Source organism: Daphnia pulicaria, chromosome 6, assembly GCF_021234035.1.
Source record: "Daphnia pulicaria isolate SC F1-1A chromosome 6, SC_F0-13Bv2, whole genome shotgun sequence".
Lineage (NCBI taxonomy): Eukaryota > Metazoa > Arthropoda > Branchiopoda > Diplostraca > Daphniidae > Daphnia > Daphnia pulicaria.
Window position 1 is genome coordinate 6,842,548 of NC_060918.1, and position 22,711 is coordinate 6,865,258.

Consider the following 22,711-nt stretch of genomic DNA (forward strand, 5'->3'; position numbering starts at 1 on the left):
GAATTCCATTGAGCGTTTTTCAAAGTTTATCGCGTTTTTTTATTCGCGATGGTTACCAGTTCGAATTCAATAAACAAACATTTCAATCACTTTGAAGTGATTTTCTATTCATCCATTGGGACTGGGAGGGTAAATTTTCATTTTTGAATGTCAACGGCCATATCACGTAGAACGCACCTGGTCTCGTCAGCTCCCAGAAGTTAAGTTACGTCGAGTCCCGTTAGTACTTGGAAGGGTGACCGCTTGGGAATACGGGATGTCGTTGGCGATGAATAGTTTGTTTTCAATAACAAATTTCTTTAAATTTTTTTTTCAATCACGATGGTTACCAGTCCAAATTCGTAGATCAAAAATTTCAATGACACAGGGATGGGTTCAATTCATCTATAGGAATGATTCTTGATGAATTCCGTTGAGAGTTTTTCAAAGTTGATCGCGTTTATTTATTCGCGATGGTTACCAGTCCGAATTAAATGAACAAACATTTCAATCACTTTGAAGTGATTTTCTATTCATCCATTGGGACTGGGAGGGTAAATTTTCATTTTTGAATGTCAACGGCCATATCACGTAGAACGCACCTGGTCTCGTCAGCTCCCAGAAGTTAAGTTACGTCGAGTCCCGTTAGTACTTGGAAGGGTGACCGCTTGGGAATACGGGATGTCGTTGGCGATGAATAGTTTGTTTTCAATAACAAATTTCTTTAAATTTTTTTTCAATCACGATGGTTACCAGTCCAAATTCGTAGATCAAAAATTTCAATGACACAGGGATGGGTTCAATTCATCTATAGGAATGATTCTGGATGAATTCCATTGAGAGTTTTTCAAAGTTGATCGCGTTTATTTATTCGCGATGGTTACCAGTCCGAATTAAATGAACAAACATTTCAATCACTTTGAAGTGATTTTCTATTCATCCATTGGGACTGGGAGGGTAAATTTTCATTTTTGAATGTCAACGGCCATATCACGTAGAACGCACCTGGTCTCGTCAGCTCCCAGAAGTTAAGTTACGTCGAGTCCCGTTAGTACTTGGAAGGGTGACCGCTTGGGAATACGGGATGTCGTTGGCGATGAATAGTTTGTTTTCAATAACAAATTTCTTTAAATTTTTTTTCAATCACGATGGTTACCAGTCCAAATTCGTAGATCAAAAATTTCAATGACACAGGGATGGGTTCAATTCATCTATAGGAATGATTCTGGATGAATTCCATTGAGAGTTTTTCAAAGTTGATCGCGTTTATTTATTCGCGATGGTTACCAGTCCGAATTCAATGAACAAACATTTCAATCACTTTGAAGTGATTTTCTATTCATCCATTGGGGCAGGGAGGGTAAATTTTCATTTTTGAATGTCAACGGCCATATCACGTAGAACGCACCTGGTCTCGTCAGCTCCAAGAAGTTAAGTTACGTCGAGTCCCGTTAGTACTTGGAAGGGTGACCGCTTGGGAATACGGGATGTCGTTGGCGATGAATAGTTTGTTTTCAATAACAAATTTCTTTAAATTTTTTTTTCAATCACGATGGTTACCAGTCCAAATTCGTAGATCAAAAATTTCAATGACACAGGGATGGGTTCAATTCATCTATAGGAATGATTCTTGATGAATTCCGTTGAGAGTTTTTCAAAGTTGATCGCGTTTATTTATTCGCGATGGTTACCAGTCCGAATTAAATGAACAAACATTTCAATCACTTTGAAGTGATTTTCTATTCATCCATTGGGACTGGGAGGGTAAATTTTCATTTTTGAATGTGAACGGCCATATCACGTAGAACGCACCTGGTCTCGTCAGCTCCCAGAAGTTAAGTTACGTCGAGTCCCGTTAGTACTTGGAAGGGTGACCGCTTGGGAATACGGGATGTCGTTGGCGATGAATAGTTTGTTTTCAATAACAAATTTCTTTAATTTTTTTTTCAATCACGATGGTTACCAGTCCAAATTCGTAGATCAAAAATTTCAATGACACAGGGATGGGTTCAATTCATCTATAGGAATGATTCTGGATGAATTCCATTGAGAGTTTTTCAAAGTTGATCGCGTTTATTTATTCGCGATGGTTACCAGTCCGAATTCAATGAACAAACATTTCAATCACTTTGAAGTGATTTTCTATTCATCCATTGGGGCAGGGAGGGTAAATTTTCATTTTTGAATGTCAACGGCCATATCACGTAGAACGCACCTGGTCTCGTCAGCTCCAAGAAGTTAAGTTACGTCGAGTCCCGTTAGTACTTGGAAGGGTGACCGCTTGGGAATACGGGATGTCGTTGGCGATGAATAGTTTGTTTTCAATAACAAATTTCTTGAAATTTTTTTTCAATCACGATGGTTACCAGTCCAAATTCATAGATCAAAAATTTCAATGACACAGGGATGGGTTCAATTCATCTATAGGAATGATTCTGGATGAATTCCATTGAGAGTTTTTCAAAGTTGATCGCGTTTTTTTATTTGCGATGGTTACCAGTCCGAATTCAATGAACAAACATTTCAATCACTTTGAAGTGATTTTCTATTCATCCATTGGGACTGGGAGGGTAAATTTTCATTTTTGAATGTCAACGGCCATATCACGTAGAACGCACCTGGTCTCGTCAGCTCCCAGAAGTTAAGTTACGTCGAGTCCCGTTAGTACTTGGAAGGGTGACCGCTTGGGAATACGGGATGTCGTTGGCGATGAATAGTTTGTTTTCAATAACAAATTTCTTGAAATTTTTTTTCAATCACGATGGTTACCAGTCCAAATTCGTAGATCAAAAATTTCAATGACTCAGGGATAGGTTCAATTCATCTATAGGAATGATTCTGGATGAATTCCATTGAGCGTTTTTCAAAGTTTATCGCGTTTTTTTATTCGCGATGGTTACCAGTTCGAATTCAATGAACAAACATTTCAATCACTTTGAAGTGATTTTCTATTCATCCATTGGGACTGGGAGGGTAAATTTTCATTTTTGAATGTCAACGGCCATATCACGTAGAACGCACCTGGTCTCGTCAGCTCCCAGAAGTTAAGTTACGTCGAGTCCCGTTAGTACTTGGAAGGGTGACCGCTTGGGAATACGGGATGTCGTTGGCGATGAATAGTTTGTTTTCAATAACAAATTTCTTTAAATTTTTTTTTCAATCACGATGGTTACCAGTCCAAATTCGTAGATCAAAAATTTCAATGACACAGGGATGGGTTCAATTCATCTATAGGAATGATTCTTGATGAATTCCGTTGAGAGTTTTTCAAAGTTGATCGCGTTTATTTATTCGCGATGGTTACCAGTCCGAATTAAATGAACAAACATTTCAATCACTTTGAAGTGATTTTCTATTCATCCATTGGGACTGGGAGGGTAAATTTTCATTTTTGAATGTGAACGGCCATATCACGTAGAACGCACCTGGTCTCGTCAGCTCCCAGAAGTTAAGTTACGTCGAGTCCCGTTAGTACTTGGAAGGGTGACCGCTTGGGAATACGGGATGTCGTTGGCGATGAATAGTTTGTTTTCAATAACAAATTTCTTTAATTTTTTTTTCAATCACGATGGTTACCAGTCCAAATTCGTAGATCAAAAATTTCAATGACACAGGGATGGGTTCAATTCATCTATAGGAATGATTCTGGATGAATTCCATTGAGAGTTTTTCAAAGTTGATCGCGTTTATTTATTCGCGATGGTTACCAGTCCGAATTCAATGAACAAACATTTCAATCACTTTGAAGTGATTTTCTATTCATCCATTGGGGCAGGGAGGGTAAATTTTCATTTTTGAATGTCAACGGCCATATCACGTAGAACGCACCTGGTCTCGTCAGCTCCAAGAAGTTAAGTTACGTCGAGTCCCGTTAGTACTTGGAAGGGTGACCGCTTGGGAATACGGGATGTCGTTGGCGATGAATAGTTTGTTTTCAATAACAAATTTCTTGAAATTTTTTTTCAATCACGATGGTTACCAGTCCAAATTCATAGATCAAAAATTTCAATGACACAGGGATGGGTTCAATTCATCTATAGGAATGATTCTGGATGAATTCCATTGAGAGTTTTTCAAAGTTGATCGCGTTTTTTTATTCGCGATGGTTACCAGTCCGAATTCAATGAACAAACATTTCAATCACTTTGAAGTGATTTTCTATTCATCCATTGGGACTGGGAGGGTAAATTTTCATTTTTGAATGTCAACGGCCATATCACGTAGAACGCACCTGGTCTCGTCAGCTCCCAGAAGTTAAGTTACGTCGAGTCCCGTTAGTACTTGGAAGGGTGACCGCTTGGGAATACGGGATGTCGTTGGCGATGAATAGTTTGTTTTCAATAAAAAATTTCTTTAAATTTTTTTTCAATCACGATGGTTACCAGTCCAAATTCGTAGATCAAAAATTTCAATGACAGAGGGATAGGTTCAATTCATCTATAGGAATGATTCTCGATGAATTCCATTGAGAGTTTTTCAAAGTTTATCGCGTTTTTTTATTCGCGATGGTTACCAGTCCGAATTCAATGAACAAACATTTCAATCACTTTGAAGTGATTTTCTATTTATCCATTGGGACTGGGAGGGTAAATTTTCATTTTTGAATGTCAACGGCCACATCACGTAGAACGCACCTGGTCTCGTCAGCTCCCAGAAGTTAAGTTACGTCGAGTCCCGTTAGTACTTGGAAGGGTGACCGCTTGGGAATACGGGATGTCGTTGGCGATGAATAGTTTGTTTTCAATAACAAATTTCTTGAAATTTTTTTTCAATCACGATGGTTACCAGTCCAAATTCGTAGATCAAAAATTTCAATGACACAGGGATGGGTTCAATTCATCTATAGGAATGATTCTGGATGAATTCCATTGAGAGTTTTTCAAAGTTGATCGCGTTTATTTATTCGCGATGGTTACCAGTCCGAATTCAATGAACAAACATTTCAATCACTTTGAAGTGATTTTCTATTCATCCATTGGGGCAGGGAGGGTAAATTTTCATTTTTGAATGTCAACGGCCATATCACGTAGAACGCACCTGGTCTCGTCAGCTCCAAGAAGTTAAGTTACGTCGAGTCCCGTTAGTACTTGGAAGGGTGACCGCTTGGGAATACGGGATGTCGTTGGCGATGAATAGTTTGTTTTCAATAACAAATTTCTTGAAATTTTTTTTCAATCACGATGGTTACCAGTCCAAATTCATAGATCAAAAATTTCAATGACACAGGGATGGGTTCAATTCATCTATAGGAATGATTCTGGATGAATTCCATTGAGAGTTTTTCAAAGTTGATCGCGTTTTTTTATTCGCGATGGTTACCAGTCCGAATTCAATGAACAAACATTTCAATCACTTTGAAGTGATTTTCTATTCATCCATTGGGACTGGGAGGGTAAATTTTCATTTTTGAATGTCAACGGCCATATCACGTAGAACGCACCTGGTCTCGTCAGCTCCCAGAAGTTAAGTTACGTCGAGTCCCGTTAGTACTTGGAAGGGTGACCGCTTGGGAATACGGGATGTCGTTGGCGATGAATAGTTTGTTTTCAATAAAAAATTTCTTTAAATTTTTTTTCAATCACGATGGTTACCAGTCCAAATTCGTAGATCAAAAATTTCAATGACAGAGGGATAGGTTCAATTCATCTATAGGAATGATTCTCGAAGAATTCCATTGAGAGTTTTTCAAAGTTTATCGCGTTTTTTTATTCGCGATGGTTACCAGTCCGAATTCAATGAACAAACATTTCAATCACTTTGAAGTGATTTTCTATTCATCCATTGGGACTGGGAGGGTAAATTTTCATTTTTGAATGTCAACGGCGACATCACGTAGAACGCACCTGGTCTCGTCAGCTCCCAGAAGTTAAGTTACGTCGAGTCCCGTTAGTACTTGGAAGGGTGACCGCTTGGGAATACGGGATGTCGTTGGCGATGAATAGTTTGTTTTCAATAACAAATTTCTTGAAATTTTTTTTCAATCACGATGGTTACCAGTCCAAATTCGTAGATCAAAAATTTCAATGACTCAGGGATAGGTTCAATTCATCTATAGGAATGATTCTGGATGAATTCCATTGAGCGTTTTTCAAAGTTTATCGCGTTTTTTTATTCGCGATGGTTACCAGTTCGAATTCAATGAACAAACATTTCAATCACTTTGAAGTGATTTTCTATTCATCCATTGGGACTGGGAGGGTAAATTTTCATTTTTGAATGTCAACGGCCATATCACGTAGAACGCACCTGGTCTCGTCAGCTCCCAGAAGTTAAGTTACGTCGAGTCCCGTTAGTACTTGGAAGGGTGACCGCTTGGGAATACGGGATGTCGTTGGCGATGAATAGTTTGTTTTCAATAACAAATTTCTTTAAATTTTTTTTTCAATCACGATGGTTACCAGTCCAAATTCGTAGATCAAAAATTTCAATGACACAGGGATGGGTTCAATTCATCTATAGGAATGATTCTGGATGAATTCCATTGAGAGTTTTTCAAAGTTGATCGCGTTTATTTATTCGCGATGGTTACCAGTCCGAATTCAATGAACAAACATTTCAATCACTTTGAAGTGATTTTCTATTCATCCATTGGGGCAGGGAGGGTAAATTTTCATTTTTGAATGTCAACGGCCATATCACGTAGAACGCACCTGGTCTCGTCAGCTCCAAGAAGTTAAGTTACGTCGAGTCCCGTTAGTACTTGGAAGGGTGACCGCTTGGGAATACGGGATGTCGTTGGCGATGAATAGTTTGTTTTCAATAACAAATTTCTTGAAATTTTTTTTCAATCACGATGGTTACCAGTCCAAATTCGTAGATCAAAAATTTCAATGACACAGGGATGGGTTCAATTCATCTATAGGAATGATTCTGGATGAATTCCATTGAGAGTTTTTCAAAGTTTATCGCGTTTTTTTATTCGCGATGGTTACCAGTCCGAATTCAATGAACAAACATTTCAATCACTTTGAAGTGATTTTCTATTCATCCATTGGGACTGGGAGGGTAAATTTTCATTTTTGAATGTCAACGGCGACATCACGTAGAACGCACCTGGTCTCGTCAGCTCCCAGAAGTTAAGTTACGTCGAGTCCCGTTAGTACTTGGAAGGGTGACCGCTTGGGAATACGGGATGTCGTTGGCGATGAATAGTTTGTTTTCAATAACAAATTTCTTGAAATTTTTTTTCAATCACGATGGTTACCAGTCCAAATTCGTAGATCAAAAATTTCAATGACTCAGGGATAGGTTCAATTCATCTATAGGAATGATTCTGGATGAATTCCATTGAGCGTTTTTCAAAGTTTATCGCGTTTTTTTATTCGCGATGGTTACCAGTTCGAATTCAATGAACAAACATTTCAATCACTTTGAAGTGATTTTCTATTCATCCATTGGGACTGGGAGGGTAAATTTTCATTTTTGAATGTCAACGGCCATATCACGTAGAACGCACCTGGTCTCGTCAGCTCCCAGAAGTTAAGTTACGTCGAGTCCCGTTAGTACTTGGAAGGGTGACCGCTTGGGAATACGGGATGTCGTTGGCGATGAATAGTTTGTTTTCAATAACAAATTTCTTTAAATTTTTTTTCAATCACGATGGTTACCAGTCCAAATTCGTAGATCAAAAATTTCAATGACACAGGGATGGGTTCAATTCATCTATAGGAATGATTCTGGATGAATTCCATTGAGAGTTTTTCAAAGTTGATCGCGTTTATTTATTCGCGATGGTTACCAGTCCGAATTCAATGAACAAACATTTCAATCACTTTGAAGTGATTTTCTATTCATCCATTGGGGCAGGGAGGGTAAATTTTCATTTTTGAATGTCAACGGCCATATCACGTAGAACGCACCTGGTCTCGTCAGCTCCAAGAAGTTAAGTTACGTCGAGTCCCGTTAGTACTTGGAAGGGTGACCGCTTGGGAATACGGGATGTCGTTGGCGATGAATAGTTTGTTTTCAATAACAAATTTCTTGAAATTTTTTTTCAATCACGATGGTTACCAGTCCAAATTCGTAGATCAAAAATTTCAATGACACAGGGATGGGTTCAATTCATCTATAGGAATGATTCTGGATGAATTCCATTGAGAGTTTTTCAAAGTTTATCGCGTTTTTTTATTCGCGATGGTTACCAGTCCGAATTCAATGAACAAACATTTCAATCACTTTGAAGTGATTTTCTATTCATCCATTGGGACTGGGAGGGTAAATTTTCATTTTTGAATGTCAACGGCGACATCACGTAGAACGCACCTGGTCTCGTCAGCTCCCAGAAGTTAAGTTACGTCGAGTCCCGTTAGTACTTGGAAGGGTGACCGCTTGGGAATACGGGATGTCGTTGGCGATGAATAGTTTGTTTTCAATAACAAATTTCTTGAAATTTTTTTTCAATCACGATGGTTACCAGTCCAAATTCGTAGATCAAAAATTTCAATGACTCAGGGATAGGTTCAATTCATCTATAGGAATGATTCTGGATGAATTCCATTGAGCGTTTTTCAAAGTTTATCGCGTTTTTTTATTCGCGATGGTTACCAGTTCGAATTCAATGAACAAACATTTCAATCACTTTGAAGTGATTTTCTATTCATCCATTGGGACTGGGAGGGTAAATTTTCATTTTTGAATGTCAACGGCCATATCACGTAGAACGCACCTGGTCTCGTCAGCTCCCAGAAGTTAAGTTACGTCGAGTCCCGTTAGTACTTGGAAGGGTGACCGCTTGGGAATACGGGATGTCGTTGGCGATGAATAGTTTGTTTTCAATAACAAATTTCTTTAAATTTTTTTTCAATCACGATGGTTACCAGTCCAAATTCGTAGATCAAAAATTTCAATGACACAGGGATGGGTTCAATTCATCTATAGGAATGATTCTGGATGAATTCCATTGAGAGTTTTTCAAAGTTGATCGCGTTTATTTATTCGCGATGGTTACCAGTCCGAATTCAATGAACAAACATTTCAATCACTTTGAAGTGATTTTCTATTCATCCATTGGGGCAGGGAGGGTAAATTTTCATTTTTGAATGTCAACGGCCATATCACGTAGAACGCACCTGGTCTCGTCAGCTCCAAGAAGTTAAGTTACGTCGAGTCCCGTTAGTACTTGGAAGGGTGACCGCTTGGGAATACGGGATGTCGTTGGCGATGAATAGTTTGTTTTCAATAACAAATTTCTTGAAATTTTTTTTCAATCACGATGGTTACCAGTCCAAATTCGTAGATCAAAAATTTCAATGACACAGGGATGGGTTCAATTCATCTATAGGAATGATTCTGGATGAATTCCATTGAGAGTTTTTCAAAGTTTATCGCGTTTTTTTATTCGCGATGGTTACCAGTCCGAATTCAATGAACAAACATTTCAATCACTTTGAAGTGATTTTCTATTCATCCATTGGGACTGGGAGGGTAAATTTTCATTTTTGAATGTCAACGGCGACATCACGTAGAACGCACCTGGTCTCGTCAGCTCCCAGAAGTTAAGTTACGTCGAGTCCCGTTAGTACTTGGAAGGGTGACCGCTTGGGAATACGGGATGTCGTTGGCGATGAATAGTTTGTTTTCAATAACAAATTTCTTGAAATTTTTTTTCAATCACGATGGTTACCAGTCCAAATTCGTAGATCAAAAATTTCAATGACTCAGGGATAGGTTCAATTCATCTATAGGAATGATTCTGGATGAATTCCATTGAGCGTTTTTCAAAGTTTATCGCGTTTTTTTATTCGCGATGGTTACCAGTTCGAATTCAATGAACAAACATTTCAATCACTTTGAAGTGATTTTCTATTCATCCATTGGGACTGGGAGGGTAAATTTTCATTTTTGAATGTCAACGGCCATATCACGTAGAACGCACCTGGTCTCGTCAGCTCCCAGAAGTTAAGTTACGTCGAGTCCCGTTAGTACTTGGAAGGGTGACCGCTTGGGAATACGGGATGTCGTTGGCGATGAATAGTTTGTTTTCAATAACAAATTTCTTGAAATTTTTTTTCAATCACGATGGTTACCAGTCCAAATTCATAGATCAAAAATTTCAATGACACAGGGATGGGTTCAATTCATCTATAGGAATGATTCTGGATGAATTCCATTGAGAGTTTTTCAAAGTTGATCGCGTTTTTTTATTCGCGATGGTTACCAGTCCGAATTCAATGAACAAACATTTCAATCACTTTGAAGTGATTTTCTATTCATCCATTGGGACTGGGAGGGTAAATTTTCATTTTTGAATGTCAACGGCCATATCACGTAGAACGCACCTGGTCTCGTCAGCTCCCAGAAGTTAAGTTACGTCGAGTCCCGTTAGTACTTGGAAGGGTGACCGCTTGGGAATACGGGATGTCGTTGGCGATGAATAGTTTGTTTTCAATAACAAATTTCTTTAAATTTTTTTTCAATCACGATAGTTACCAGTCCAAATTCGTAGATCTAAAATTTCAATGACAGAGGGATAGGTTCAATTCATCTATAGGAATGATTCTCGATGAATTCCATTGAGAGTTTTTCAAAGTTTATCGCGTTTTTTTATTCGCGATGGTTACCAGTCCGAATTCAATGAACAAACATTTCAATCACTTTGAAGTGATTTTCTATTCATCCATTGGGACTGGGAGGGTAAATTTTCATTTTTGAATGTCAACGGCCACATCAAGTTGAACGCACCTGGTCTCGTCAGCTCCCAGAAGTTAAGTTACGTCGAGTCCCGTTAGTACTTGGAAGGGTGACCGCTTGGGAATACGGGATGTCGTTGGCGATGAATAGTTTGTTTTCAATAACAAATTTCTTGAAATTTTTTTTCAATCACGATGGTTACCAGTCCAAATTCGTAGATCAAAAATTTCAATGACTCAGGGATAGGTTCAATTCATCTATAGGAATGATTCTGGATGAATTCCATTGAGCGTTTTTCAAAGTTTATCGCGTTTTTTTATTCGCGATGGTTACCAGTTCGAATTCAATGAACAAACATTTCAATCACTTTGAAGTGATTTTCTATTCATCCATTGGGACTGGGAGGGTAAATTTTCATTTTTGAATGTCAACGGCCATATCACGTAGAACGCACCTGGTCTCGTCAGCTCCCAGAAGTTAAGTTACGTCGAGTCCCGTTAGTACTTGGAAGGGTGACCGCTTGGGAATACGGGATGTCGTTGGCGATGAATAGTTTGTTTTCAATAACAAATTTCTTTAAATTTTTTTTCAATCACGATGGTTACCAGTCCAAATTCGTAGATCAAAAATTTCAATGACACAGGGATGGGTTCAATTCATCTATAGGAATGATTCTGGATGAATTCCATTGAGAGTTTTTCAAAGTTGATCGCGTTTATTTATTCGCGATGGTTACCAGTCCGAATTCAATGAACAAACATTTCAATCACTTTGAAGTGATTTTCTATTCATCCATTGGGGCAGGGAGGGTAAATTTTCATTTTTGAATGTCAACGGCCATATCACGTAGAACGCACCTGGTCTCGTCAGCTCCAAGAAGTTAAGTTACGTCGAGTCCCGTTAGTACTTGGAAGGGTGACCGCTTGGGAATACGGGATGTCGTTGGCGATGAATAGTTTGTTTTCAATAACAAATTTCTTGAAATTTTTTTTCAATCACGATGGTTACCAGTCCAAATTCGTAGATCAAAAATTTCAATGACACAGGGATGGGTTCAATTCATCTATAGGAATGATTCTGGATGAATTCCATTGAGAGTTTTTCAAAGTTTATCGCGTTTTTTTATTCGCGATGGTTACCAGTCCGAATTCAATGAACAAACATTTCAATCACTTTGAAGTGATTTTCTATTCATCCATTGGGACTGGGAGGGTAAATTTTCATTTTTGAATGTCAACGGCGACATCACGTAGAACGCACCTGGTCTCGTCAGCTCCCAGAAGTTAAGTTACGTCGAGTCCCGTTAGTACTTGGAAGGGTGACCGCTTGGGAATACGGGATGTCGTTGGCGATGAATAGTTTGTTTTCAATAACAAATTTCTTGAAATTTTTTTTCAATCACGATGGTTACCAGTCCAAATTCGTAGATCAAAAATTTCAATGACTCAGGGATAGGTTCAATTCATCTATAGGAATGATTCTGGATGAATTCCATTGAGCGTTTTTCAAAGTTTATCGCGTTTTTTTATTCGCGATGGTTACCAGTTCGAATTCAATGAACAAACATTTCAATCACTTTGAAGTGATTTTCTATTCATCCATTGGGACTGGGAGGGTAAATTTTCATTTTTGAATGTCAACGGCCATATCACGTAGAACGCACCTGGTCTCGTCAGCTCCCAGAAGTTAAGTTACGTCGAGTCCCGTTAGTACTTGGAAGGGTGACCGCTTGGGAATACGGGATGTCGTTGGCGATGAATAGTTTGTTTTCAATAACAAATTTCTTGAAATTTTTTTTCAATCACGATGGTTACCAGTCCAAATTCATAGATCAAAAATTTCAATGACACAGGGATGGGTTCAATTCATCTATAGGAATGATTCTGGATGAATTCCATTGAGAGTTTTTCAAAGTTGATCGCGTTTTTTTATTCGCGATGGTTACCAGTCCGAATTCAATGAACAAACATTTCAATCACTTTGAAGTGATTTTCTATTCATCCATTGGGACTGGGAGGGTAAATTTTCATTTTTGAATGTCAACGGCCATATCACGTAGAACGCACCTGGTCTCGTCAGCTCCCAGAAGTTAAGTTACGTCGAGTCCCGTTAGTACTTGGAAGGGTGACCGCTTGGGAATACGGGATGTCGTTGGCGATGAATAGTTTGTTTTCAATAACAAATTTCTTTAAATTTTTTTTCAATCACGATAGTTACCAGTCCAAATTCGTAGATCTAAAATTTCAATGACAGAGGGATAGGTTCAATTCATCTATAGGAATGATTCTCGATGAATTCCATTGAGAGTTTTTCAAAGTTTATCGCGTTTTTTTATTCGCGATGGTTACCAGTCCGAATTCAATGAACAAACATTTCAATCACTTTGAAGTGATTTTCTATTCATCCATTGGGACTGGGAGGGTAAATTTTCATTTTTGAATGTCAACGGCCACATCAAGTTGAACGCACCTGGTCTCGTCAGCTCCCAGAAGTTAAGTTACGTCGAGTCCCGTTAGTACTTGGAAGGGTGACCGCTTGGGAATACGGAATGTCGTTGGCGATGAATAGTTTGTTTTCAATAACAAATTTCTTGAAATTTTTTTCAATCACGATGGTTACCAGTCCAAATTCTTAGATCAAAAATTTCAATGACACAGGGATAGGTTCAATTCATCTATAGGAATGATTCTGGATGAATTCCATTGAGAGTTTTTCAAAGTTTATCGCGTTTTTTTATTCGCGATGATTACCAGTCCGAATTCAATGAACAAACATTTCAATCACTTTGAAGTAATTTTCTATTCATCCATTGGGACTGGGAGGGTAAATTTTCATTTTTAATGTCAACGGCCATATCACGTAGAACGCACCTGGTCTCGTCAGCTCCCAGAAGTTAAGTTACGTCGAGTCCCGTTAGTACTTGGAAGGGTGACCGCTTGGGAATACGGAATGTCGTTGGCGATGAATAGTTTGTTTTCAATAACAAATTTCTTTAAATTTTTTTTCAATCACGATGGTTACCAGTCCAAATTCGTAGATCAAAAATTTCAATGACAGAGGGATAGGTTCAATTCATCTATAGGAATGATTCTCGATGAATTCCATTGAGAGTTTTTCAAAGTTGATCGCGTTTATTTATTCGCGATGGTTACCAGTCCGAATTCAATGAACAAACATTTCAATCACTTTGAAGTGATTTTCTATTCATCCATTGGGGCAGGGAGGGTAAATTTTCATTTTTGAATGTCAACGGCCATATCACGTAGAACGCACCTGGTCTCGTCAGCTCCAAGAAGTTAAGTTACGTCGAGTCCCGTTAGTACTTGGAAGGGTGACCGCTTGGGAATACGGGATGTCGTTGGCGATGAATAGTTTGTTTTCAATAACAAATTTCTTGAAATTTTTTTTCAATCACGATGGTTACCAGTCCAAATTCGTAGATCAAAAATTTCAATGACACAGGGATGGGTTCAATTCATCTATAGGAATGATTCTGGATGAATTCCATTGAGAGTTTTTCAAAGTTTATCGCGTTTTTTTATTCACGATGGTTACCAGTCCGAATTCAATGAACAAACATTTCAATCACTTTGAAGTGATTTTCTATTCATCCATTGGGAATGGGAGGGTAAATTTTCATTTTTGAATGTCAACGGCGACATCACGTAGAACGCACCTGGTCTCGTCAGCTCCCAGAAGTTAAGTTACGTCGAGTCCCGTTAGTACTTGGAAGGGTGACCGCTTGGGAATACGGGATGTCGTTGGCGATGAATAGTTTGTTTTCAATAACAAATTTCTTGAAATTTTTTTTCAATCACGATGGTTACCAGTCCAAATTCGTAGATCAAAAATTTCAATGACTCAGGGATAGGTTCAATTCATCTATAGGAATGATTCTGGATGAATTCCATTGAGCGTTTTTCAAAGTTTATCGCGTTTTTTTATTCGCGATGGTTACCAGTTCGAATTCAATGAACAAACATTTCAATCACTTTGAAGTGATTTTCTATTCATCCATTGGGACTGGGAGGGTAAATTTTCATTTTTGAATGTCAACGGCCATATCACGTAGAACGCACCTGGTCTCGTCAGCTCCCAGAAGTTAAGTTACGTCGAGTCCCGTTAGTACTTGGAAGGGTGACCGCTTGGGAATACGGGATGTCGTTGGCGATGAATAGTTTGTTTTCAATAACAAATTTCTTTAAATTTTTTTTTCAATCACGATGGTTACCAGTCCAAATTCGTAGATCAAAAATTTCAATGACACAGGGATGGGTTCAATTCATCTATAGGAATGATTCTTGATGAATTCCGTTGAGAGTTTTTCAAAGTTGATCGCGTTTATTTATTCGCGATGGTTACCAGTCCGAATTAAATGAACAAACATTTCAATCACTTTGAAGTGATTTTCTATTCATCCATTGGGACTGGGAGGGTAAATTTTCATTTTTGAATGTCAACGGCCATATCACGTAGAACGCACCTGGTCTCGTCAGCTCCCAGAAGTTAAGTTACGTCGAGTCCCGTTAGTACTTGGAAGGGTGACCGCTTGGGAATACGGGATATCGTTGGCGATGAATAGTTTGTTTTCAATAACAAATTTCTTGAAATTTTTTTTCAATCACGATGGTTACCAGTCCAAATTCGTAGATCAAAAATTTCAATGACACAGGGATGGGTTCAAATCATCTATAGGAATGATTCTGGATGAATTCCATTGAGAGTTTTTCAAAGTTGATCGCGTTTAATTATTCGCGATGGTTACCAGTCCGAATTCAATGAACAAACATTTCAATCACTTTGAAGTGATTTTCTATTCATCCATTGGGACTGGGAGGGTAAATTTTCATTTTTGAATGTCAACGGCCATATCACGTAGAACGCACCTGGTCTCGTCAGCTCCCAGAAGTTAAGTTACGTCGAGTCCCGTTAGTACTTGGAAGGGTGACCGCTTGGGAATACGGGATGTCGTTGGCGATGAATAGTTTGTTTTCAATAACAAATTTCTTTAAATTTTTTTTTCAATCACGATGGTTACCAGTCCAAATTCGTAGATCAAAAATTTCAATGACACAGGGATGGGTTCAATTCATCTATAGGAATGATTCTTGATGAATTCCGTTGAGAGTTTTTCAAAGTTGATCGCGTTTATTTATTCGCGATGGTTACCAGTCCGAATTAAATGAACAAACATTTCAATCACTTTGAAGTGATTTTCTATTCATCCATTGGGACTGGGAGGGTAAATTTTCATTTTTGAATGTCAACGGCCATATCACGTAGAACGCACCTGGTCTCGTCAGCTCCCAGAAGTTAAGTTACGTCGAGTCCCGTTAGTACTTGGAAGGGTGACCGCTTGGGAATACGGGATGTCGTTGGCGATGAATAGTTTGTTTTCAATAACAAATTTCTTGAAATTTTTTTTCAATCACGATGGTTACCAGTCCAAATTCGTAGATCAAAAATTTCAATGACACAGGGATGGGTTCAATTCATCTATAGGAATGATTCTGGATGAATTCCATTGAGAGTTTTTCAAAGTTGATCGCGTTTATTTATTCGCGATGGTTACCAGTCCGAATTCAATGAACAAACATTTCAATCACTTTGAAGTGATTTTCTATTCATCCATTGGGACTGGGAGGGTAAATTTTCATTTTTGAATGTCAACGGCCATATCACGTAGAACGCACCTGGTCTCGTCAGCTCCAAGAAGTTAAGTTACGTCGAGTCCCGTTAGTACTTGGAAGGGTGACCGCTTGGGAATACGGGATGTCGTTGGCGATGAATAGTTTGTTTTCAATAACAAATTTCTTGAAATTTTTTTTCAATCACGATGGTTACCAGTCCAAATTCATAGATCAAAAATTTCAATGACACAGGGATGGGTTCAATTCATCTATAGGAATGATTCTGGATGAATTCCATTGAGAGTTTTTCAAAGTTTATCGCGTTTTTTTATTCGCGATGGTTACCAGTCCGAATTCAATGAACAAACATTTCAATCACTTTGAAGTGATTTTCTATTCATCCATTGGGACTGGGAGGGTAAATTTTCATTTTTGAATGTCAACGGCGACATCACGTAGAACGCACCTGGTCTCGTCAGCTCCCAGAAGTTAAGTTACGTCGAGTCCCGTTAGTACTTGGAAGGGTGACCGCTTGGGAATACGGGATGTCGTTGGCGATGAATAGTTTGTTTTCAATAACAAATTTCTTGAAATTTTTTTTCAATCACGATGGTTACCAGTCCAAATTCGTAGATCAAAAATTTCAATGACTCAGGGATAGGTTCAATTCATCTATAGGAATGATTCTGGATGAATTCCATTGAGCGTTTTTCAAAGTTTATCGCGTTTTTTTATTCGCGATGGTTACCAGTTCGAATTCAATGAACAAACATTTCAATCACTTTGAAGTGATTTTCTATTCATCCATTGGGACTGGGAGGGTAAATTTTCATTTTTGAATGTCAACGGCCATATCACGTAGAACGCACCTGGTCTCGTCAGCTCCCAGAAGTTAAGTTACGTCGAGTCCCGTTAGTACTTGGAAGGGTGACCGCTTGGGAATACGGGATGTCGTTGGCGATGAATAGTTTGTTTTCAATAACAAATTTCTTTAAATTTTTTTTTCAATCACGATGGTTACCAGTCCAAATTCGTAGATCAAAAATTTCAATGACACAGGGATGGGTTCAATTCATCTATAGGAATGATTCTTGATGAATTCCGTTGAGAGTTTTTCAAAGTTGATCGCGTTTATTTATTCGCGATGGTTACCAGTCCGAATTAAATGAACAAACATTTCAATCACTTTGAAGTGATTTTCTATTCATCCATTGGGACTGGGAGGGTAAATTTTCATTTTTGAATGTCAACGGCCATATCACGTAGAACGCACCTGGTCTCGTCAGCTCCCAGAAGTTAAGTTACGTCGAGTCCCGTTAGTACTTGGAAGGGTGACCGCTTGGGAATACGGGATGTCGTTGGCGATGAATAGTTTGTTTTCAATAACAAATTTCTTGAAATTTTTTTTCAATCACGATGGTTACCAGTCCAAATTCGTAGATCAAAAATTTCAATGACACAGGGATGGGTTCAATTCATCTATAGGAATGATTCTGGATGAATTCCATTGAGAGTTTTTCAAAGTTGATCGCGTTTATTTATTCGCGATGGTTACCAGTCCGAATTCAATGAACAAACATTTCAATCACTTTGAAGTGATTTTCTATTCATCCATTGGGACTGGGAGGGTAAATTTTCATTTTTGAATGTCAACGGCCATATCACGTAGAACGCACCTGGTCTCGTCAGCTCCAAGAAGTTAAGTTACGTCGAGTCCCGTTAGTACTTGGAAGGGTGACCGCTTGGGAATACGGGATGTCGTTGGCGATGAATAGTTTGTTTTCAATAACAAATTTCTTGAAATTTTTTTTCAATCACGATGGTTACCAGTCCAAATTCATAGATCAAAAATTTCAATGACACAGGGATGGGTTCAATTCATCTATAGGAATGATTCTGGATGAATTCCATTGAGAGTTTTTCAAAGTTGATCGCGTTTTTTTATTCGCGATGGTTACCAGTCCGAATTCAATGAACAAACATTTCAATCACTTTGAAGTGATTTTCTATTCATCCATTGGGACTGGGAGGGTAAATTTTCATTTTTGAATGTCAACGGCCATATCACGTAGAACGCACCTGGTCTCGTCAGCTCCAAGAAGTTAAGTTACGTCGAGTCCCGTTAGTACTTGGAAGGGTGACCGCTTGGGAATACGGGATGTCGTTGGCGATGAATAGTTTGTTTTCAATAACAAATTTCTTGAAATTTTTTTTCAATCACGATGGTTACCAGTCCAAATTCATAGATCAAAAATTTCAATGACACAGGGATGGGTTCAATTCATCTATAGGAATGATTCTGGATGAATTCCATTGAGAGTTTTTCAAAGTTGATCGCGTTTTTTTATTCGCGATGGTTACCAGTCCGAATTCAATGAACAAACATTTCAATCACTTTGAAGTGATTTTCTATTCATCCATTGGGACTGGGAGGGTAAATTTTCATTTTTGAATGTCAACGGCCATATCACGTAGAACGCACCTGGTCTCGTCAGCTCCCAGAAGTTAAGTTACGTCGAGTCCCGTTAGTACTTGGAAGGGTGACCGCTTGGGAATACGGGATGTCGTTGGCGATGAATAGTTTGTTTTCAATAACAAATTTCTTAAAATTTTTTTTCAATCACGATAGTTACCAGTCCAAATTCGTAGATCTAAAATTTCAATGACAGAGGGATAGGTTCAATTCATCTATAGGAATGATTCTCGATGAATTCCATTGAGAGTTTTTCAAAGTTTATCGCGTTTTTTTATTCGCGATGGTTACCAGTCCGAATTCAATGAACAAACATTTCAATCACTTTGAAGTGATTTTCTATTCATCCATTGGGACTGGGAGGGTAAATTTTCATTTTTGAATGTCAACGGCCACATCAAGTTGAACGCACCTGGTCTCGTCAGCTCCCAGAAGTTAAGTTACGTCGAGTCCCGTTAGTACTTGGAAGGGTGACCGCTTGGGAATACGGAATGTCGTTGGCGATGAATAGTTTGTTTTCAATAACAAATTTCTTGAAATTTTTTTCAATCACGATGGTTACCAGTCCAAATTCTTAGATCAAAAATTTCAATGACACAGGGATAGGTTCAATTCATCTATAGGAATGATTCTGGATGAATTCCATTGAGAGTTTTTCAAAGTTTATCGCGTTTTTTTATTCGCGATGATTACCAGTCCGAATTCAATGAACAAACATTTCAATCACTTTGAAGTAATTTTCTATTCATCCATTGGGACTGGGAGGGTAAATTTTCATTTTTAATGTCAACGGCCATATCACGTAGAACGCACCTGGTCTCGTCAGCTCCCAGAAGTTAAGTTACGTCGAGTCCCGTTAGTACTTGGAAGGGTGACCGCTTGGTAATACGGGATGTCGTTGGCGATGAATAGTTTGTTTTCAATAACAAATTTCTTTAAATTTTTTTTCAATCACGATGGTTACCAGTCCAAATTCGTAGATCAAAAATTTCAATGACAGAGGGATAGGTTCAATTCATCTATAGGAATGATTCTCGATGAATTCCATTGAGAGTTTTTCAAAGTTTATCGCGTTTTTTTATTCGCGATGGTTACCAGTCCGAATTCAATGAACAAACATTTCAATCACTTTGAAGTGATTTTCTATTCATCCATTGGGACTGGGAGGGTAAATTTTCATTTTTAATGTCAACGGCCATATCACGTAGAACGCACCTGGTCTCGTCAGCTCCCAGAAGTTAAGTTACGTCGAGTCCCGTTAGTACTTGGAAGGGTGACCGCTTGGGAATACGGGATGTCGTTGGCGATGAATAGTTTGTTTTCAATAACAAATTTCTTTAAATTTTTTTTCAATCACGATGGTTACCAGTCCAAATTCGTAGATCAAAAATTTCAATGATACAGGGATAGGTTCAATTCATCTATAGGAATGATTCTGGATGAATTCCATTGAGAGTTTTTCAAAGTTTATCGCGTTTTTTTATTCGCGATGGTTACCAGTCCGAATTCAATGAACAAACATTTCAATCACTTTGAAGTAATTTTCTATTCATCGATTGGGACTGGGAGGGTAAATTTTCAGTTTTGAATGTCAACGGCCATATCACGTAGAACGCACCTGGTCTCGTCAGCTCCCAGAAGTTAAGTTACGTCGAGTCCCGTAAGTACTTGGAAGGGTGACCGCTTGGGAATACGGGATGTCGTTGGCGATGAATAGTTTGTTTTCAATAACAAATTTCTTGAAATTTTTTTTCAATCACGATGGTTACCAGTCCAAATTCGTAGATCAAAAATTTCAATGACACAGGGATAGGTTCAATTCATCTATAGGAATGATTCTGGATGAATTCCATTGAGAGTTTTCAAAGTTTATCGCGTTTTTTTATTCGCGATGGTTACCAGTCCAAATTCAATGAACAAACATTTCTATCACTTTGAAGTGATTTTCTATTCATCCATTGGGACTGGGAGGGTAAATTTTCATTTTTGAATGTCAACGGCCATATCACGTAGAACGCACCTGGTCTCGTCAGCTCCCAGAAGTTAAGTTACGTCGAGTCCCGTTAGTACTTGGAAGGGTGACCGCTTGGGAATACGGGATGTCGTTGGCGATGAATAGTTTGTTTTCAATAACAAATTTCTTTAAATTTTTTTTCAATCACGATGGTTACCAGTCCAAATTCGTAGATCAAAAATTTCAATGACAGAGGGATAGGTTCAATTCATCTATAGGAATGATTCTCGATGAATTCCATTGAGAGTTTTTCAAAGTTTATCGCGTTTTTTTATTCGCGATGGTTACCAGTCCAAATTCAATGAACAAACATTTCAATCACTTTGAAGTAATTTTCTATTCATCCATTGGGACTGGGAGGGTAAATTTTCATTTTTAATGTCAACGGCCATATCACGTAGAACGCACCTGGTCTCGTCAGCTCCCAGAAGTTAAGTTACGTCGAGTCCCGTTAGTACTTGGAAGGGTGACCGCTTGGGAATACGGGATGTCGTTGGCGATGAATAGTTTGTTTTCAATAACAAATTTCTTTAAATTTTTTTTCAATCACGATGGTTACCAGTCCAAATTCGTAGATCAAAAATTTCAATGATACAGGGATAGGTTCAATTCATCTATAGGAATGATTCTGGATGAATTCCATTGAGAGTTTTTCAAAGTTTATCGCGTTTTTTTATTCGCGATGGTTACCAGTCCGAATTCAATGAACAAACATTTCAATCACTTTGAAGTAATTTTCTATTCATCGATTGGGACTGGGAGGGTAAATTTTCATTTTTGAATGTCAACGGCCATATCACGTAGAACGCACCTGGTCTCGTCAGCTCCCAGAAGTTAAGTTACGTCGAGTCCCGTTAGTACTTGGAAGGGTGACCGCTTGGGAATACGGGATGTCGTTGGCGATGAATAGTTTGTTTTCAATAACAAATTTCTTGAAATTTTTTTTCAATCACGATGGTTACCAGTCCAAATTCGTAGATCAAAAATTTCAATGACACAGGGATAGGTTCAATTCATCTATAGGAATGATTCTGGATGAATTCCATTGAGAGTTTTCAAAGTTTATCGCGTTTTTTTATTCGCGATGGTTACCAGTCCAAATTCAATGAACAAACATTTCTATCACTTTGAAGTGATTTTCTATTCATCCATTGGGACTGGGAGGGTAAATTTTCATTTTTGAATGTCAACGGCCATATCACGTAGAACGCAATTGGTCTCGTCAGCTCCCAGAAGTTAAGTTACGTCGAGTCCCGTTAGTACTTGGAAGGGTGACCGCTTGGGAATACGGGATGTCGTTGGCGATGAATAGTTTGTTTTCAATAACAAATTTCTTTAAATTTTTTTTCAATCACGATGGTTACCAGTCCAAATTCGTAGATCAAAAATTTCAATGACAGAGGGATAGGTTCAATTCATCTATAGGAATGATTCTCGATGAATTCCATTGAGAGTTTTTCAAAGTTTATCGCGTTTTTTTATTCGCGATGGTTACCAGTTCGAATTCAATGAACAAACATTTCAATCACTTTGAAGTGATTTTCTATTCATCCATTGGGACTGGGAGGGTAAATTTTCATTTTTGAATGTCAACGGCCATATCACGTAGAACGCACCTGGTCTCGTCAGCTCCCAGAAGTTAAGATACGTCGAGTCCCGTTAGTACTTGGAAGGGTGACCGCTTGGGAATACGGGATGTCGTTGGCGATGAATAGTTTGTTTTCAATAACAAATTTCTTTAAATTTTTTTTCAATCACGATGGTTACCAGTCCAAATTCGTAGATCAAAAATTTCAATGACACAGGGATGGGTTCAATTCATCTATAGGAATGATTCTGGATGAATTCCGTTGAGAGTTTTTCAAAGTTGATCGCGTTTATTTATTCGCGATGGTTACCAGTCCGAATTCAATGAACAAACATTTCAATCACTTTGAAGTGATTTTCTATTCATCCATTGGGACTGGGAGGGTAAATTTTCATTTT

General features: G+C 38.4%; 56 pseudogenes; all 56 read left to right on the plus strand.

Annotated features, from left to right (window-relative positions):
* The first annotated feature begins 149 nt into the window (after nt 1–149).
* On the plus strand, nt 150–268 carry LOC124345334 (annotated as a pseudogene).
* Nucleotides 269–553: 285 nt separating this feature from the next.
* LOC124345346 lies at nt 554–672 on the plus strand (annotated as a pseudogene).
* Nucleotides 673–956: 284 nt separating this feature from the next.
* LOC124345358 lies at nt 957–1,075 on the plus strand (annotated as a pseudogene).
* A 284-nt stretch (nt 1,076–1,359) lies between these two features.
* LOC124345480 lies at nt 1,360–1,478 on the plus strand (annotated as a pseudogene).
* Nucleotides 1,479–1,763: 285 nt separating this feature from the next.
* Nucleotides 1,764–1,882, plus strand: LOC124344849 (annotated as a pseudogene).
* Nucleotides 1,883–2,166: 284 nt separating this feature from the next.
* On the plus strand, nt 2,167–2,285 carry LOC124345481 (annotated as a pseudogene).
* Nucleotides 2,286–2,569: 284 nt separating this feature from the next.
* LOC124345369 lies at nt 2,570–2,688 on the plus strand (annotated as a pseudogene).
* Nucleotides 2,689–2,972: 284 nt separating this feature from the next.
* LOC124345380 lies at nt 2,973–3,091 on the plus strand (annotated as a pseudogene).
* A 285-nt stretch (nt 3,092–3,376) lies between these two features.
* Nucleotides 3,377–3,495, plus strand: LOC124344851 (annotated as a pseudogene).
* Nucleotides 3,496–3,779: 284 nt separating this feature from the next.
* Nucleotides 3,780–3,898, plus strand: LOC124345482 (annotated as a pseudogene).
* A 284-nt stretch (nt 3,899–4,182) lies between these two features.
* Nucleotides 4,183–4,301, plus strand: LOC124345393 (annotated as a pseudogene).
* Nucleotides 4,302–4,585: 284 nt separating this feature from the next.
* Nucleotides 4,586–4,704, plus strand: LOC124344712 (annotated as a pseudogene).
* Nucleotides 4,705–4,988: 284 nt separating this feature from the next.
* LOC124345483 lies at nt 4,989–5,107 on the plus strand (annotated as a pseudogene).
* Nucleotides 5,108–5,391: 284 nt separating this feature from the next.
* Nucleotides 5,392–5,510, plus strand: LOC124345405 (annotated as a pseudogene).
* A 284-nt stretch (nt 5,511–5,794) lies between these two features.
* Nucleotides 5,795–5,913, plus strand: LOC124345235 (annotated as a pseudogene).
* Nucleotides 5,914–6,197: 284 nt separating this feature from the next.
* LOC124345417 lies at nt 6,198–6,316 on the plus strand (annotated as a pseudogene).
* A 285-nt stretch (nt 6,317–6,601) lies between these two features.
* LOC124345484 lies at nt 6,602–6,720 on the plus strand (annotated as a pseudogene).
* Nucleotides 6,721–7,004: 284 nt separating this feature from the next.
* Nucleotides 7,005–7,123, plus strand: LOC124345236 (annotated as a pseudogene).
* A 284-nt stretch (nt 7,124–7,407) lies between these two features.
* Nucleotides 7,408–7,526, plus strand: LOC124345428 (annotated as a pseudogene).
* A 284-nt stretch (nt 7,527–7,810) lies between these two features.
* Nucleotides 7,811–7,929, plus strand: LOC124345486 (annotated as a pseudogene).
* A 284-nt stretch (nt 7,930–8,213) lies between these two features.
* On the plus strand, nt 8,214–8,332 carry LOC124345237 (annotated as a pseudogene).
* Nucleotides 8,333–8,616: 284 nt separating this feature from the next.
* LOC124345440 lies at nt 8,617–8,735 on the plus strand (annotated as a pseudogene).
* Nucleotides 8,736–9,019: 284 nt separating this feature from the next.
* On the plus strand, nt 9,020–9,138 carry LOC124345487 (annotated as a pseudogene).
* A 284-nt stretch (nt 9,139–9,422) lies between these two features.
* Nucleotides 9,423–9,541, plus strand: LOC124345238 (annotated as a pseudogene).
* Nucleotides 9,542–9,825: 284 nt separating this feature from the next.
* Nucleotides 9,826–9,944, plus strand: LOC124345452 (annotated as a pseudogene).
* A 284-nt stretch (nt 9,945–10,228) lies between these two features.
* On the plus strand, nt 10,229–10,347 carry LOC124345463 (annotated as a pseudogene).
* A 284-nt stretch (nt 10,348–10,631) lies between these two features.
* Nucleotides 10,632–10,750, plus strand: LOC124345819 (annotated as a pseudogene).
* A 284-nt stretch (nt 10,751–11,034) lies between these two features.
* On the plus strand, nt 11,035–11,153 carry LOC124345474 (annotated as a pseudogene).
* Nucleotides 11,154–11,437: 284 nt separating this feature from the next.
* Nucleotides 11,438–11,556, plus strand: LOC124345488 (annotated as a pseudogene).
* A 284-nt stretch (nt 11,557–11,840) lies between these two features.
* On the plus strand, nt 11,841–11,959 carry LOC124345239 (annotated as a pseudogene).
* Nucleotides 11,960–12,243: 284 nt separating this feature from the next.
* LOC124345485 lies at nt 12,244–12,362 on the plus strand (annotated as a pseudogene).
* Nucleotides 12,363–12,646: 284 nt separating this feature from the next.
* Nucleotides 12,647–12,765, plus strand: LOC124345497 (annotated as a pseudogene).
* A 284-nt stretch (nt 12,766–13,049) lies between these two features.
* LOC124345998 lies at nt 13,050–13,168 on the plus strand (annotated as a pseudogene).
* Nucleotides 13,169–13,450: 282 nt separating this feature from the next.
* On the plus strand, nt 13,451–13,569 carry LOC124344975 (annotated as a pseudogene).
* A 284-nt stretch (nt 13,570–13,853) lies between these two features.
* Nucleotides 13,854–13,972, plus strand: LOC124345489 (annotated as a pseudogene).
* A 284-nt stretch (nt 13,973–14,256) lies between these two features.
* Nucleotides 14,257–14,375, plus strand: LOC124345240 (annotated as a pseudogene).
* Nucleotides 14,376–14,659: 284 nt separating this feature from the next.
* On the plus strand, nt 14,660–14,778 carry LOC124345509 (annotated as a pseudogene).
* A 285-nt stretch (nt 14,779–15,063) lies between these two features.
* On the plus strand, nt 15,064–15,182 carry LOC124344723 (annotated as a pseudogene).
* A 284-nt stretch (nt 15,183–15,466) lies between these two features.
* Nucleotides 15,467–15,585, plus strand: LOC124345521 (annotated as a pseudogene).
* Nucleotides 15,586–15,870: 285 nt separating this feature from the next.
* On the plus strand, nt 15,871–15,989 carry LOC124345532 (annotated as a pseudogene).
* Nucleotides 15,990–16,273: 284 nt separating this feature from the next.
* Nucleotides 16,274–16,392, plus strand: LOC124345490 (annotated as a pseudogene).
* Nucleotides 16,393–16,676: 284 nt separating this feature from the next.
* LOC124345242 lies at nt 16,677–16,795 on the plus strand (annotated as a pseudogene).
* Nucleotides 16,796–17,079: 284 nt separating this feature from the next.
* Nucleotides 17,080–17,198, plus strand: LOC124345544 (annotated as a pseudogene).
* Nucleotides 17,199–17,483: 285 nt separating this feature from the next.
* LOC124345555 lies at nt 17,484–17,602 on the plus strand (annotated as a pseudogene).
* A 284-nt stretch (nt 17,603–17,886) lies between these two features.
* Nucleotides 17,887–18,005, plus strand: LOC124345491 (annotated as a pseudogene).
* A 284-nt stretch (nt 18,006–18,289) lies between these two features.
* On the plus strand, nt 18,290–18,408 carry LOC124345492 (annotated as a pseudogene).
* A 284-nt stretch (nt 18,409–18,692) lies between these two features.
* Nucleotides 18,693–18,811, plus strand: LOC124345567 (annotated as a pseudogene).
* A 284-nt stretch (nt 18,812–19,095) lies between these two features.
* Nucleotides 19,096–19,214, plus strand: LOC124346001 (annotated as a pseudogene).
* Nucleotides 19,215–19,496: 282 nt separating this feature from the next.
* LOC124345333 lies at nt 19,497–19,615 on the plus strand (annotated as a pseudogene).
* Nucleotides 19,616–19,898: 283 nt separating this feature from the next.
* Nucleotides 19,899–20,017, plus strand: LOC124345578 (annotated as a pseudogene).
* A 284-nt stretch (nt 20,018–20,301) lies between these two features.
* LOC124344670 lies at nt 20,302–20,420 on the plus strand (annotated as a pseudogene).
* Nucleotides 20,421–20,703: 283 nt separating this feature from the next.
* On the plus strand, nt 20,704–20,822 carry LOC124345591 (annotated as a pseudogene).
* Nucleotides 20,823–21,105: 283 nt separating this feature from the next.
* On the plus strand, nt 21,106–21,224 carry LOC124345603 (annotated as a pseudogene).
* A 284-nt stretch (nt 21,225–21,508) lies between these two features.
* On the plus strand, nt 21,509–21,627 carry LOC124345615 (annotated as a pseudogene).
* Nucleotides 21,628–21,910: 283 nt separating this feature from the next.
* LOC124345505 lies at nt 21,911–22,029 on the plus strand (annotated as a pseudogene).
* A 284-nt stretch (nt 22,030–22,313) lies between these two features.
* Nucleotides 22,314–22,432, plus strand: LOC124344676 (annotated as a pseudogene).
* Nucleotides 22,433–22,711: the final 279 nt, after the last annotated feature.